This window comes from Lichenostomus cassidix, chromosome 7, assembly GCF_008360975.1.
Source record: "Lichenostomus cassidix isolate B80296 chromosome 7, HeHo_3.0, whole genome shotgun sequence".
Lineage (NCBI taxonomy): Eukaryota > Metazoa > Chordata > Aves > Passeriformes > Meliphagidae > Lichenostomus > Lichenostomus cassidix.
In genome coordinates, this window is record NC_139488.1 from 19,368,337 (window position 1) to 19,381,136 (window position 12,800).

General features: G+C 35.7%; 1 long non-coding RNA gene across 2 annotated transcripts in view; it reads left to right on the forward strand.

Moving 5' to 3' along the window:
• Positions 1 to 11,679: 11,679 nt before the first annotated feature.
• LOC146434696 (uncharacterized) overlaps positions 11,680 to 12,800 on the forward strand; it is a 54,615-nt gene continuing 53,494 nt past the window's right edge. For both annotated transcript variants that reach the window (XR_014853289.1, XR_014853288.1), the window contains exon 1: positions 11,680 to 11,795. This is a non-coding gene — a long non-coding RNA (uncharacterized LOC146434696). The remainder of the gene's footprint in view (positions 11,796 to 12,800) is intronic.

Consider the following 12,800-nt stretch of genomic DNA (forward strand, 5'->3'; position numbering starts at 1 on the left):
CAGCACTCAGTTCATATCAAGCTATTGTAACTCTATGTGCTGTCTTGGTGGGATCTGGTATTTAACTGGGATATAAACTGTTCTGTTGGGCATCCTGTTAATGGCATTTATGTAATTTCTTTTTTCTTGGACATAATTTGTTGAAGTCTGTCCATACTCAAGTAACTTCCTATCATGTAATTACTTCAGTTATATGTGCTGGCTCTGAAATTATATTCTATTTTTGCATGTACTTCTCAGGAAAAGGTGACACAAGAAGCTATTTTTATGTTCTGATCTCATACTCTAGACATGATGAGAAGAATAAAGCACTGGAGTGCCAAATTTCAAGGAATATGCAATCATTACAGTTAGAAATGCCAACAGTAAAGATTCCAATTTCAGTGGCCTACTGAGTGGCTATGCTTCATTTAGATAGTGAATTTTCCACTTGCTATCCTGTCCTGCACTAATCTAAAAGTCAGTAAGCCAGAACACATGAAGTTTTAAATAGAGGAAAACTATTTACCAAATTACTACTACCTTTTCTGCATACATAGAACTACCCTGGATTGCAAGAAGAATTTGCATTCAGCATATTAAGTAGATTATCAAATCTACTGTTAATGTTCAAAGTATTTACTCTTTCTTAAAGGACATCTTTACATGTGTTCAAAATATGCACTCATCCTCATCCTGTTGTGTGTTAACTTCATTCATTACATGTGCTACCTAAAGGAAAACCATCTACCACCTAACTTCCATTTAGTGTCTACTAAAAGAATGCATGTGTAAGAAAGGACAGAGAGGGGTTGAAGGAATAGGACCAAAGAGAAAAGGAAAAAACATAAGTTGGAAAAGCATAAGAAAGGAAAACAATAAATCCACAAACGTATGAGGAGGTAGGAAGTGAGTGGAGCAGTAGGATAAGTGTTTACAAATCAAATCTGTTGCTTTAAAGTTACATAAAATCTTGATCTGTTCATGCGTTTTACTTGCATTGTCAGTTTAAGGTAGAGTTGCTATTCAAATAATTGTTTCAATGGCAATTCAGGTTGCACTTTGCAGAACTGACTCCTAACATTTACATTGCCTACAAAAAGTTGGCATCTCAAATTCTAATTCAAAACAAGAGACTGCTTTGCTGGAGAGTACACAGAAATTATTTGAGGTTAATTCTTGTGCTGAGCGAGTTGATAATATCTGTAAATCCCAAAATCACAGTGAACTATTTAAAAAAAAAAAAAAAAAAAGCAAAGATAAAATGGTATAATCTTGTCCTGAGTGGAAAAAACCTTTGGAAATACTGGCATGAGACAAGCTCTTTCTGATACATTTCTCATCTGTAATTAAAATATGGTGAGAATCCATTCTGGTGCAATGGGAGTGCATGGAATCATGTGTACCATCTGCTGAAATGCTGATGGCATTATTAAGATTGATGGCAGACCCCCTCAAGTGACTATTAGAGAGGAGTGCTAATAACACCTGCTGCATAAACTCTCTGAAGCCAGTAAGGAAACTGTTGGGACGGAGCCATGGCTCTCAGTTGATGCTCTGCAATGCTCCATTTCACTAAGACAGAATTTCTCTTGAGGCTTTAAAAAGAATCCCTGTGGCTGCCTGGAACCCGCTTATTAATTTTATCTCCAGACCAGATCCAGAGATGTGTATCCTTTTCAGCTAGAGACAGTTTTAAAATAAGACCATTTTCATTTGGAGGAAGGGTTTAAGATAGCTGTGCTGTATACATGAAACAGAGGCCCTGAAAAGAGCTTGTGGCAACCTGAGGAAACAGAAGATCTATCTGCAGAATTGCCATCTGTGCTGGTTTTGGCTGGGCTATAGTTAATTTTTTTACTGTAGCTGGTATGTTTTGAATTTGTACCGTAAACAGTGTTGGGTAATGTAGGGATGTTTCATGCTGAGGCCACACACAGTTATATGCAGCCAATTGCATTATATTGATTTGGAGTGTTATAGCACTTCTCACAGCATGATGATGAAGATTGGTGCTAAATCAGCAGCTGGACAATGGATTAAATAGATAACTATAGGTTATACAGTAGGTATAGAAACTTCCCTACCTAAACTATGTGCAGTGGCCCATATCTACTGCTATTTTTGGAAGTCAAAATACTTGTGTATTTTATAAGCAGATAAAGACAATGAAGCCACATTTAAGTAATTTGATAGTAATCAAACAAGTTTGAGTGAGCCTTTTTTTAAGTATTGTGATACAGTGATTAAATAGCATTGTTTAAAGTAGGCCAGATACAATATCTTTAAAAAACTAAATCAAGATAAAATTTATGAAGACTACAAAATAAAAAAATCCCAGACTTGGTAGAAGTAAAACTTACGGCAGTGTTTGAAAGCAAATTTAAATGAAATCACATAAAAATCAAAGAGAATTTATACTAAGTGTATACTAGAAGTCTATATAAATAACTGGCAATACATTACCAGCAAAAGATGCAGAATAAGAAGTCTGGATCTGAGACAGCTGTGTTTAATATGAAATATATTAGAAAGAACAGCAACAAAAAATTATAGCGAGTACAGGCAGTATAACTTCCTAACTGACATTAACAGATGACAATTTTCATGCTTGGTTCTAGTCATGGAAACTTTTTTCTAAACCAGTGTGATTAGTAACCAAGAATAATATCAGAGGTTTTTTTTCCAGAATCATGACCTGTGGCAGCATAAAAGGCACTCCATGTAGGAGGCACAAATTAAGGTTTGCAGCACAACAAAAATTAAATGCAGTAGCTTTCCTGTTCTAACTCCTCCTGCCTTTTTCACTTTTTTAATTTACAGATACATACCAAACATTTGACTCAAATATGATAACTGACACATTCTGTTTATATAATTCCAAAGTAATTGGAAAAACATTTACCACAATATTTTAAAAAATCCACACCAACACTTTTTTATAGAATTCTGCTCTTTTTTAGTGCAATAAATTTTTATTTAGTGTTTACAATGAACTTATTACCTTCTTTGCATTGCAGTTGTAAAAGGAACACTGCTGTATACTAAATTCACGTGTCAAGTTTATATTTTTTTTCTTTATTATATTTATCTTAAAGGGCATATTTAAGGATGTAATTTCTTATCTCTGTGTTTTTATCTATGCAGTGGAAATATAGTAATCTTTATTTTATCAGTGTTACTGTTATTTGCAAGTATGAAACAAACATTTTGTATTTGGGTTCCTTGAGAGCATGTGGGGGTTCCAGTTTTTTGTCTGTTTCTTATAAATTCACAGACAGTTGCTTTTCTTTGCATGCTCTTGCTGAAATTTACTTACATACAGAGGCCTATCATTTTAGACCTCTCAACATTCTTAAAATATTTCAGTGTGTGTCTCTGCCTTTCAGCAAAACAAAACAATGTTTGTGAAAGTGTTTTGTAACATGATGGTTTTGTGTCCAATATTGCTGCAGACATTTACATTCTTTCTGTTGTCATTTTCCACAGTTGTTTGCTTTTTCATTATTTTTGTAATTAATTTAAATAGCTGAAAATTATTAGAAGAATGTTGTGGTGTGAAACAGAAACAAAAAAATAACAAAGCAGAAACAAATGCAGACTGGGGAAGCAAATGGCTTACAAAATGACTAGTACTTCTAGTACTCAGTAGGCATTCTGTTTTGGCTGCACATACACTCTTTCCTCAACCCTCCCCTGTTTCCTTCCAAAATATGGCCTGGATGCTAAGATTTGACAATTTCCTGTAATACTGAGCATTCTGGTTCCCAGATTTCACTGATGCCACTTTTTGAAGTAGGACACAAGAAGTGTTTTTCTCTAGTTATTCAAGCAACCAAGGCAGATCTGTCTGTTGTAGTCAAGAGCCAAAAGTAAAACACGCAGACTTAAGTTGAGCTGCAGTCTTTCCCTTAGTACAAGCTCCAAGGAATTGACACACTTTAAAGTCTTAAATGTATTTATTTCCATTGAACATACAATAATTTTTTAAGAAATTAAATATGTGGTGTATTCTCTGATGTTGCTTCCTAAATTACAGAAAGCAGTATTTGTTCATGTGCCCAGCATTTGTCATTTATTCAGTAATAATGCAGTGTACCTTCAACATAATTTGCTCTGCAGATCACCAGAGAATTGCATGCTGGGAATTTTTTGTGATATAAGCACTCATGAACTTAAAATTCCTCATAAACTTTTTCTCAGTGAGGTAAATTAAGTTTTACTCCACTGCTTTTTTATGTTATTATTTTTAATAGCATAGTTGTATAGGCTCTAGCTAGCAACTATCTTTAGCAAAGGCTTTTTTATCTAATATTCATTCCATGTTTTCAAATTAGTTTTTTACTCCACAATATTACTATCTATAAAAGCTAGTAAAATTATGGGTTATCAGCATTCACCAGTTTTAGGAAATAGTGTTTTATTTGGTCAGATACTGGACTGATATTTGAAAATGAGCAATAAGAAAAAAAGAAACATTCTACAATGGATGATTAACAATGAGCATATAAAGAGGGTATTAGGTAAGAGATGTAGCTGCAGGGAATTCAAGATGAGCTATAAATGATGGAGACTCTGAGTCAGTGGGTATAATTAGGGAGAATTTCAAATTTAGTATTACTCTGGACCATTTTCATATCTACAGTCCAGCAGTGATATTTAATATCTGTGACCAAACTTCATGTAAACAGCTTCAAAGAAATCCAGTGCATAGATTGAACACCCCTGGGTGTAAAACGTTCACAGGCTGCCTAATCTTGAGTAACATCTATTATTCCAAACTTGTTAATCAGGTGTTACAGTTGAAACAAGCATTCCATCACACCATGACAGAAGCGTAAAAAGAAACAGTTTTCAAGTATGGCAATGGTATTTTCATTTAATTTTTTACTTCCCATTTGCTAAATGCCTCACAATTGCTAAGCTTTAAGATAACATGCCATGTTGCTTTGAATCTTGGCCTCAAACATCTGGGAAAGGATCACATGTTTACAGAATGTTTTTGAAAGAGACAACAGAGCAAGCAGAATTGCTGCCAACAGGGGAAAAGACACAGAGCTAAAGAAGCAGGAACAGAAGTGCACAGGTGAGATCTTCACAGTGAAAAGGATTCCTGAAGGATCTCCTCTATTAAAACAGCTGATGCAGTAAAATGTATTTAGCAGGTGATTTCTACCCTATAATGGCCAACACTGACATCTACCCATCTGCTGGTACTACCTGTGCCTTGAAAATGTAAAGGTGGGAAGTCTTCCATGCTGTACTTTGAAAATTCAGGAGCTGTTCTGCTTTTATGAAGATTCACAACAGTAGCATGCAGCTCCTGAGTATGGCTTGTTTGGACCCATTTGCTTCAGCCTCACAACTTAAGAAACACGGTGAGTCCATTTCTCTTTGTACTAGATACTGTCAGAGAAGAACAGAATTGTTAATGGTTTCTTCTCACAAATGCTGTACCAGCTGGAGGAAAGGTAACATGATAGACATACTGGAGATTTTATTTTACATATTTAATAGCTTGTTGAAACAGTAATTGTGAGTTTTGGTGCAGGTGCTTATTTGATTAACTTGATCTTGTTCATTTGACACATAACATGTTGTACTCTGCAAGCAATGTCTCTTTCAGGCTTGTTTAATTTATGGATATGCTCTCCCCTGCATGCCAGCACCTGTGGATTTCTCAGGCTTTAGGTCACCAGCTTATTTCCTTCCTAATCAACTCACTGTTATGTTTTCCTAGAAGTGCTGTTTCCAAAGACATGCTAGTAATGACATATTTACTTCTCATCTTTCCACATCACTTTCATGCTTCAAGAATTGATTAAGCTACCCTAGGCTGGTAAATTGTTCCAAGTAGAGCAGACAGAATGACAGTGAAAAGGTTTTGAGATTTGTTCGTTCTGACACACTGGACAAATACTCAAGAAGAAGTTATTTAGGATAAGAAGTCTATATTTATTGTCTATAAAATATTGCAAACTAAATTTAGTATAAATGTGGAGATGAAGTTAATGAAAATGTTATAAGTAAAACGTACTTTTCCAAATATCCTTTCCTGGCCACTGACTGTGAAAAGGAGCTGTGCCTTTCCAAGTGCTTTATGGCCAGTTTCCCACAGAGGTTATCAAGCTCTGATGCTGGTGGTTAATAGGTTGGAAACCATACAACAGAAATAGACTTGGCTAAAGCAAAGTATTTACTGACTTATGTGTCAGAAAGGGAAGTAATATTTGTTTTTTTTTATGACCCAGAAAGCTCAGTCCTTCACCCTCAGGATCAAACTATACAAAACACAATGCACATCGTGACTTGTTAAGAGGTTTTAACTTTACTGATCTCTGCAGATTTTAAAATGTTAAAGATTATTTCTACAACACCCAGTTTTTGGATCATTTATAAGTGATCATGTCTTTAGAGAACCCTTTAATGACTTTTTCCTCTGTGTGTGTGTGTGTGCCTTTCTTAAGAAGTCCCAAGTGCCATATTCCTCAGTTGCCCATCCTCTTGGTGTACTTATTTAATAACACAGTCAGATTAGAGATAGCATCTGCATATGCAGGCAGAGCTTCTTTGCTTTTCTCTGCCTTCTGGAGACTTGAGCCAAAGAATAGGCAGTCTGCTATAATCCTGAATTTAGAAGAAAGTAACTTCTGCTAAATCAGGCCCTAAAGAAATATGAAAAATATAAAATTTCCTCTCTGTTTGGAATGAAATGACCATTTTTAAAAAAAAATGAAGATAGTTAGTTAGTTTCAGAATCTAGTTTCTTTATGCAACCACCACAGCTTACAGTGCACTGTAAAAAATTTTTAAAAAAATTAAAAATCACACTCTAAATCCTTCTTAAAGAAAAAGAGAGCGAGCAAAAGGAAACAACTCTGTATTTATTTAGATAAACTGAATGTTTCTTCATATGTTTTATGTAGAAACAAACATAGATACTTCTATTCTACTTCTACAAATAGACTTATATTAGAGTTCTAGCATATTAAAGGAGAAACCCAAACTGATGCTTTTCTTTTTTTCAGTTTTCCTGAAGTAACTGAGATTCTTCTCTATTTACAGATTACAGGCTCATATGTAGAACTTCAATTAGCACAAAATAAAATTATATTGCTCTTTAACTTCAGTGGTCTTTATGAAAGGCCTAAACTTTGTCATATCTGCAGTGACACAGGTAGAAGTCATGAAAATGTCTCAAAAACTGTCAGAAGCCTTGTATTTCTAAAAAGTCTTCTGTGTTATACACTCTTTTCTTTTTCTATACTTCTACAATACCTGTTAATCTGCTGTATATATAGCCAAGTTTGTAGGAATATCTATTATCATGTTGCCATGTCATGATGGAAGTATGATGGTGTTTAACAGCATAAAAAAAATTTGACCTTAATCTCATGGAGAAAATGTGCTTTGTGGTTTTAAATGGTCCTATTTAAATACTTCTCTGTTCCAGAAATAACTGTAATTTTCAGACTTCCTTCCTAGGAAATTCAGTCATCCTGGGAAGCGGCATTTGATGCACTGTCAAAATGCTTTTTTCTGTTATCTAACTGTACTCCACAAAAGATTCAACTCATCATAACAGATGAAAAGTGCCTCTTTAAATTAAAATTACAACAGCCAAAAAACCAGAGAAGAATTCTTTTTAAGAGTCATGCAGAAAACATAGAGACAGGCAATAATCATGGGTATGCTAAATTAATATAAATGTTTCTGAGAGTGGTAAGGGAAAAAATGATGTTGCTAGAAAATTTTAATGAAGGTCTAACCTTTTACATTAAACATCTGTTGCCTTCATTTACTTTCTGGCAGCAGTTCATATATTTTCAGCAAAGGACACAATTTAATGATGATATACCAGATTATTTAAATGAATGGTTTTAATGAGTTCTTTGAATAGGTTTCTCTAAGAAGTAAGCATGAAATTACTTTCTCTGTTGGGATGTTTTCACATATTTTAAGAAAAACATACATAATCACTTTGCAGAAAACACAGCCCTTTTAGTTGCTTTAGCATTCTAATGCCTTTGAATGCTAATAAACTAAAGTAGTTATTTCATGGGAGTGAGACACCAGCACAGTAAATTGATGTTTTAATATATTATTACTTCCTAATAAACATTTTTTTCCTATAGCAAAGGGGAAAATACTTTTCATTTCAACAGAATGGGACATCAGTTTATGTCTAAATAATGGAAAGGGACAGGCCTGGTACAAAAGGCCTAAATTAAAAGGCTCCAAAATTAGACTTGATTATTAACTTATAAATACTCCTAAGACATAAAGATATCCAACTTCTATTGGGATAAACTCAGGTGAATTCAAAGTAATTTGAATCCACCAGGAGATTTAGCTTCAAAATTACTGAACTTGATTCCTGACTATTTACTCTTTTCTTATGTTATTTATTGCAATATGAAATTATAATTTCATTCAAGTAAATAGGATTGGGTAAAATCTAAATACATTTGTAGCTGTCTATAATGATGTCTTTCACTTCTGAACCAGCAGTGTTCCTTATATAATTGATCTAATTGTTTGAAAGTGACATTATGGCTTAACTGACCTGATTTTCTCTATTAATTCTGTACATATACAAAGAACAGCACTGCAATGAAAATGCAGCCTGAATGAGGGATTTTCAAAAATTTGATCAGCAGTATTTTGCCTCAGCATAAAATCCATTTTTCCTATGGAATAATATAATAAAATAGGCCTGGTGTTGAAAGTCCAGTTAGTCAAGAGATTGTCCAAGCAGGGTTCCAACAGTTGGCAGTCTTTTCCTGAGTATAATATTAGTAAAGACATTCATTTATGCATAAGGTAACTGATACAGTTTGCTGGAATTTTGTTTAGACATTTTGTTTAGATTTTTCAGATTTCACTGGGATTTCTATGGCTTTGATTTAGTTTTACATACAGCTGTTTTTAATTTTGTTCTAATCTTCTTTATGGCTTCTGGGTGAAACCACTACAAAAATCCAAGGAATATGCATAATTTCATTCTTCATCCTTCAGTCCTCCTGCCCATGGAAATGTACTGTGACTGAAAGAGATTGAATCAGTTTGCTAAAACCTTTCCGTGGCCTTTCATTATATTGTGACATAAATATCTTCTTTATCAGTCATTACTTAATAGAATTAGAGTCAAAATGTGCCTTCTGAAGGCATACTAACACAAATGCTCTTGTTTTTCATGGTAAATTTTTTTATCTCATGGTATAATATTTAATGACTAAAATACTTAGCAATAATTACTCTTAATAAACACCTTTGATAACTCTAACCTCTAGAGTCTTTATCATTAGCCAGATACACATCAAATGCTGAATATGTACCTTTAAATACCTTCAGTATTGTTTAAAGAAAAGTCTTCAATTCTATCAAGAGTATAATATTGTTCAGTCCAAAAAAATAGTCTTTCTCACTCAATAAGGAACTCTTTGTATCAATAAGACTAAAAATAGAACCAGTTTGCTCCTACAAGATTGATCATATTTGCAATACTGAATGTATTGCTTCAGAGGAAGAAAAAATTTTTTTACTGTTTAAAAATAATTGTTAAGATCAACCGAAAAGGTCTCCACCTTAAAAGCATTTGAGCATGCCACTTAGCAGCAGTCTATGGCTATTTTATATGGTCTTTAAAGGGCTCAATAATCCCATTAAGTTATAGCTTTATTTTATTGGTTCCTGCCACTTTGTGTGTTATATGTTTAAGGACAATGAAAAGATTTTTCATGAATCACATGAATTTTTATTTTAATGTTCACATTAAAAAGCTTTATAATACCTTTTAGTACCTCAATTTTGTGTATGAATTATATAATTGTCAGCAGGCATTATTCTGAACTGTAGTTTCTGGACCAGAAAACCATGTTTAAATCACCCTGGACATTAAAATGAAATAGGTAAATGGCTTGACTGCATGGATTGGCAGGGTCATCGTGCAGCAGAACACCGAATTATGAAATCAAGGATTAGTATGTCTTTAATTGTGAAGCAGGGTAAAATTTTTAAAAGGGGATTTTTCATTTACTTCTTTTTTAATTGATAAATTAACAAAAAGGGAGGAATTAAACTGTGGAAGGTATAAAATACTCCTTCAGCAACCAAAACTTGCAGGGACATTTCAGTTTTCATGCAGAAGAGGTAAACTGTGCTGAAAGACTTTTTAGCTACAATAATGAATGAAGTGACCCTAATTAAAATTAATAACCTTTTCAGTATCCTTTACTTCTCTGAAGCATTTTTTAAATTTCAAAAAGTATAGCTTCTCCCCAGATAGTTCAAAGAAATCACAGACATTTCTCAGACAAAAATCTGATGCCAAATAAAGGTTGCAATTTGACCAGGTCTTTCATGTTAATGCCCATGAAAGCCAATGGGTAAAGTGACAGCAAGATTCTCATTGAAAGGGAATCAATACTGCTCCACAAATGAGAAGCACATGTTTCAGAAAGTTTTAGAGTGTTTGTAAATAGTTTCATTGGGGAATTCTCTCAGGCCATAATACGAGATCCTGAGTGAGCTCAGTTGGATTAGCATGGTGCTAATACTGCCAAGGTTGTGGATTTGATCCCTGCATTCACTTAAGAATTGGGCTTGATGATCTGTGTGAGTCCCACCTGATTCAGATTATTCTGTGGTTCTGTGAAATATCTTGGTTTTTTCCTCTTCTAAAAAGCACAAGACAAACACAATTGCACACTAATTTACCTGATAGCTTGGCAATTAGCACCAGTCAGTAACCATTAAAATGAAACAGACCAACAAAATTATGCAATAAGGAAAGCTATAGATAATAATAGATAATGACAACCACTACTAATAAACTGATCCAAACAGTCCACAGGACATCCATGGGAGCTGTGGCCAGTGCTCCCCATTCCCAGCAGGGCACAGCAGAGGGCTGGTGTGAGGCTTGGGAAATACTCTGCAGCCCCTGTCCATTCCTTCCCTCAAGGTGTCCATCCTGCCCAGGCACTTACCTTCCTACCCCCCAGGGCCTCGAAGTGGCTCCGCAGCTCCTCCACAGTGACAGGGACATGCTCCATCAGCTGAGATCCACCCAGGGTCTCCTCCTTGAACACATCTGCCCTCCTGTTGTCTGATGGCATCTTCTCCAGTGTGGTCTTATCTGGCACCAGGGATGGTGGGGCTGGTGACTGCTGGAACATCAGGCCAGGTCTTGCAGCATTGGCAGACTCCCATCTCTGCTTGAGGAGCTCCACGGAGCCTTTCTGCAGGGGCAAGTCTGCCAGCTCCAGCATGGCCTGCCAATGTAACATGTTCCTGGGGTCAGAGGCCACCATGGAGTGGCTCAAGAGCCCTTGTGGGTTGCAGGACAGGTCAAGACACAGACTGGTGGCTAGGACAGAATCCACTTCCCAATGGAAGATACAAGATCTAGTAAGAGTCAGTGAAAGGGTTCAGTGTGTTCATACAAGAGGAATATGTGAATTATAGGGTGAATTAAGGCTGGTGTTCAGGCATTTTATTCTTAAGCTTGACAGCAGAATTGCTGTCTATCATGAATGGAAAAGCAGAAAGCATGCAATTAGTGAGAATTGCAAACAAAGTGGAGTTAATGAATGAATGCCTGGTAATCAGTGTGTGCTGCATGAAAGGTGTTTTGACAGGTGACTGCTGATTCCTTTAAGACCTGGTACAGCTGGCTGTGTTCTGGAGTGAGTCACTGCATTTTAAAGCAGCGGCAGACAGAAGGGCTACTGCATTAGCTGAGAGAGTGCTTGGGTAGCCTGGAAACACAACCCAGGGCAGTTCTCCTAATTGCACTGTAACTCTTCTGTCAGGTAAATTGCTAAGTGTTGATATCAAACCTTTCTGATCAGTTGACTGTGCTCACAAAGGCTTATTCCATCTTTCTTACAGTACACCTGGGAAGGAAATTTGCCATTGTGTTATTTTGTACCAGTCGATGAAATCTGTTTTCCTCTTTCCTGAAATCAGCTCCAAACAGGTTTGATTTTGCAGTTTTCTGCCATGTAGCAAATACTCAAATGTAAGTTTTCATATCTCGTTCCAAAGGAAATTTGAATGAAAAGAATACGGATTTAAAACAGAAAAGAGAAAGAAATGTGAACAAGATCTGAGGCCCAACAGGTAACTAAAATCTCAATTAATTAGGCCCTTTTTGGAAAGGGATTCTTGTATGTGTATAGCTGTGCTTTAATATGCTTATATTTGATTGAATTTAATTAAATCTGCATTTTTGGGAGTTGGCCTTGGGGGTTTTTGAGTAATTTTTAAACTACAATTAATATGGTCTGTAATATCTTGCTTAGGAGTAAAAAACACTGGAGGAGTGCTAGGTATTTGACATACTCCAGGAATAATTTTCAAAGGAGACTTCAAGGTCCACCTTTCTTGAACAGTATGGAAAAGAGTTTCTTGGCTCACAGTTTATATCTTCTGTACAACCAGGAGTTGGGCCAAGACTTGTTTCTCCTTTAGTTTTTTTTGCAGAGCTACATTGTGATTATGGTTAACATCCTGCTAGTTTTCCCAAACTGATGCAAGCTGTTTCCCAAGCCCTTCCTGTAAGCAAAAGAGTGACATCCTTCCTTCCCCTGCCACAGGTACCTGTTCCATCAAAGATCCTGAATGGGTTTGGCTTCTGGCCCAAGATGAAGAACAGCTGTTAAATTCCTCAGCTGCAGGAATGTTCATCCTAACTCACAGGTGTAGGTTAGAAATACTCCTGATTTACACTGCCTCTAAGGATTGACTTTAGACTTGGAGCAGGGTTTTCCTAATTCACTTGAGAGCGCTTATGCAATATCTGTATTCTCCTATGG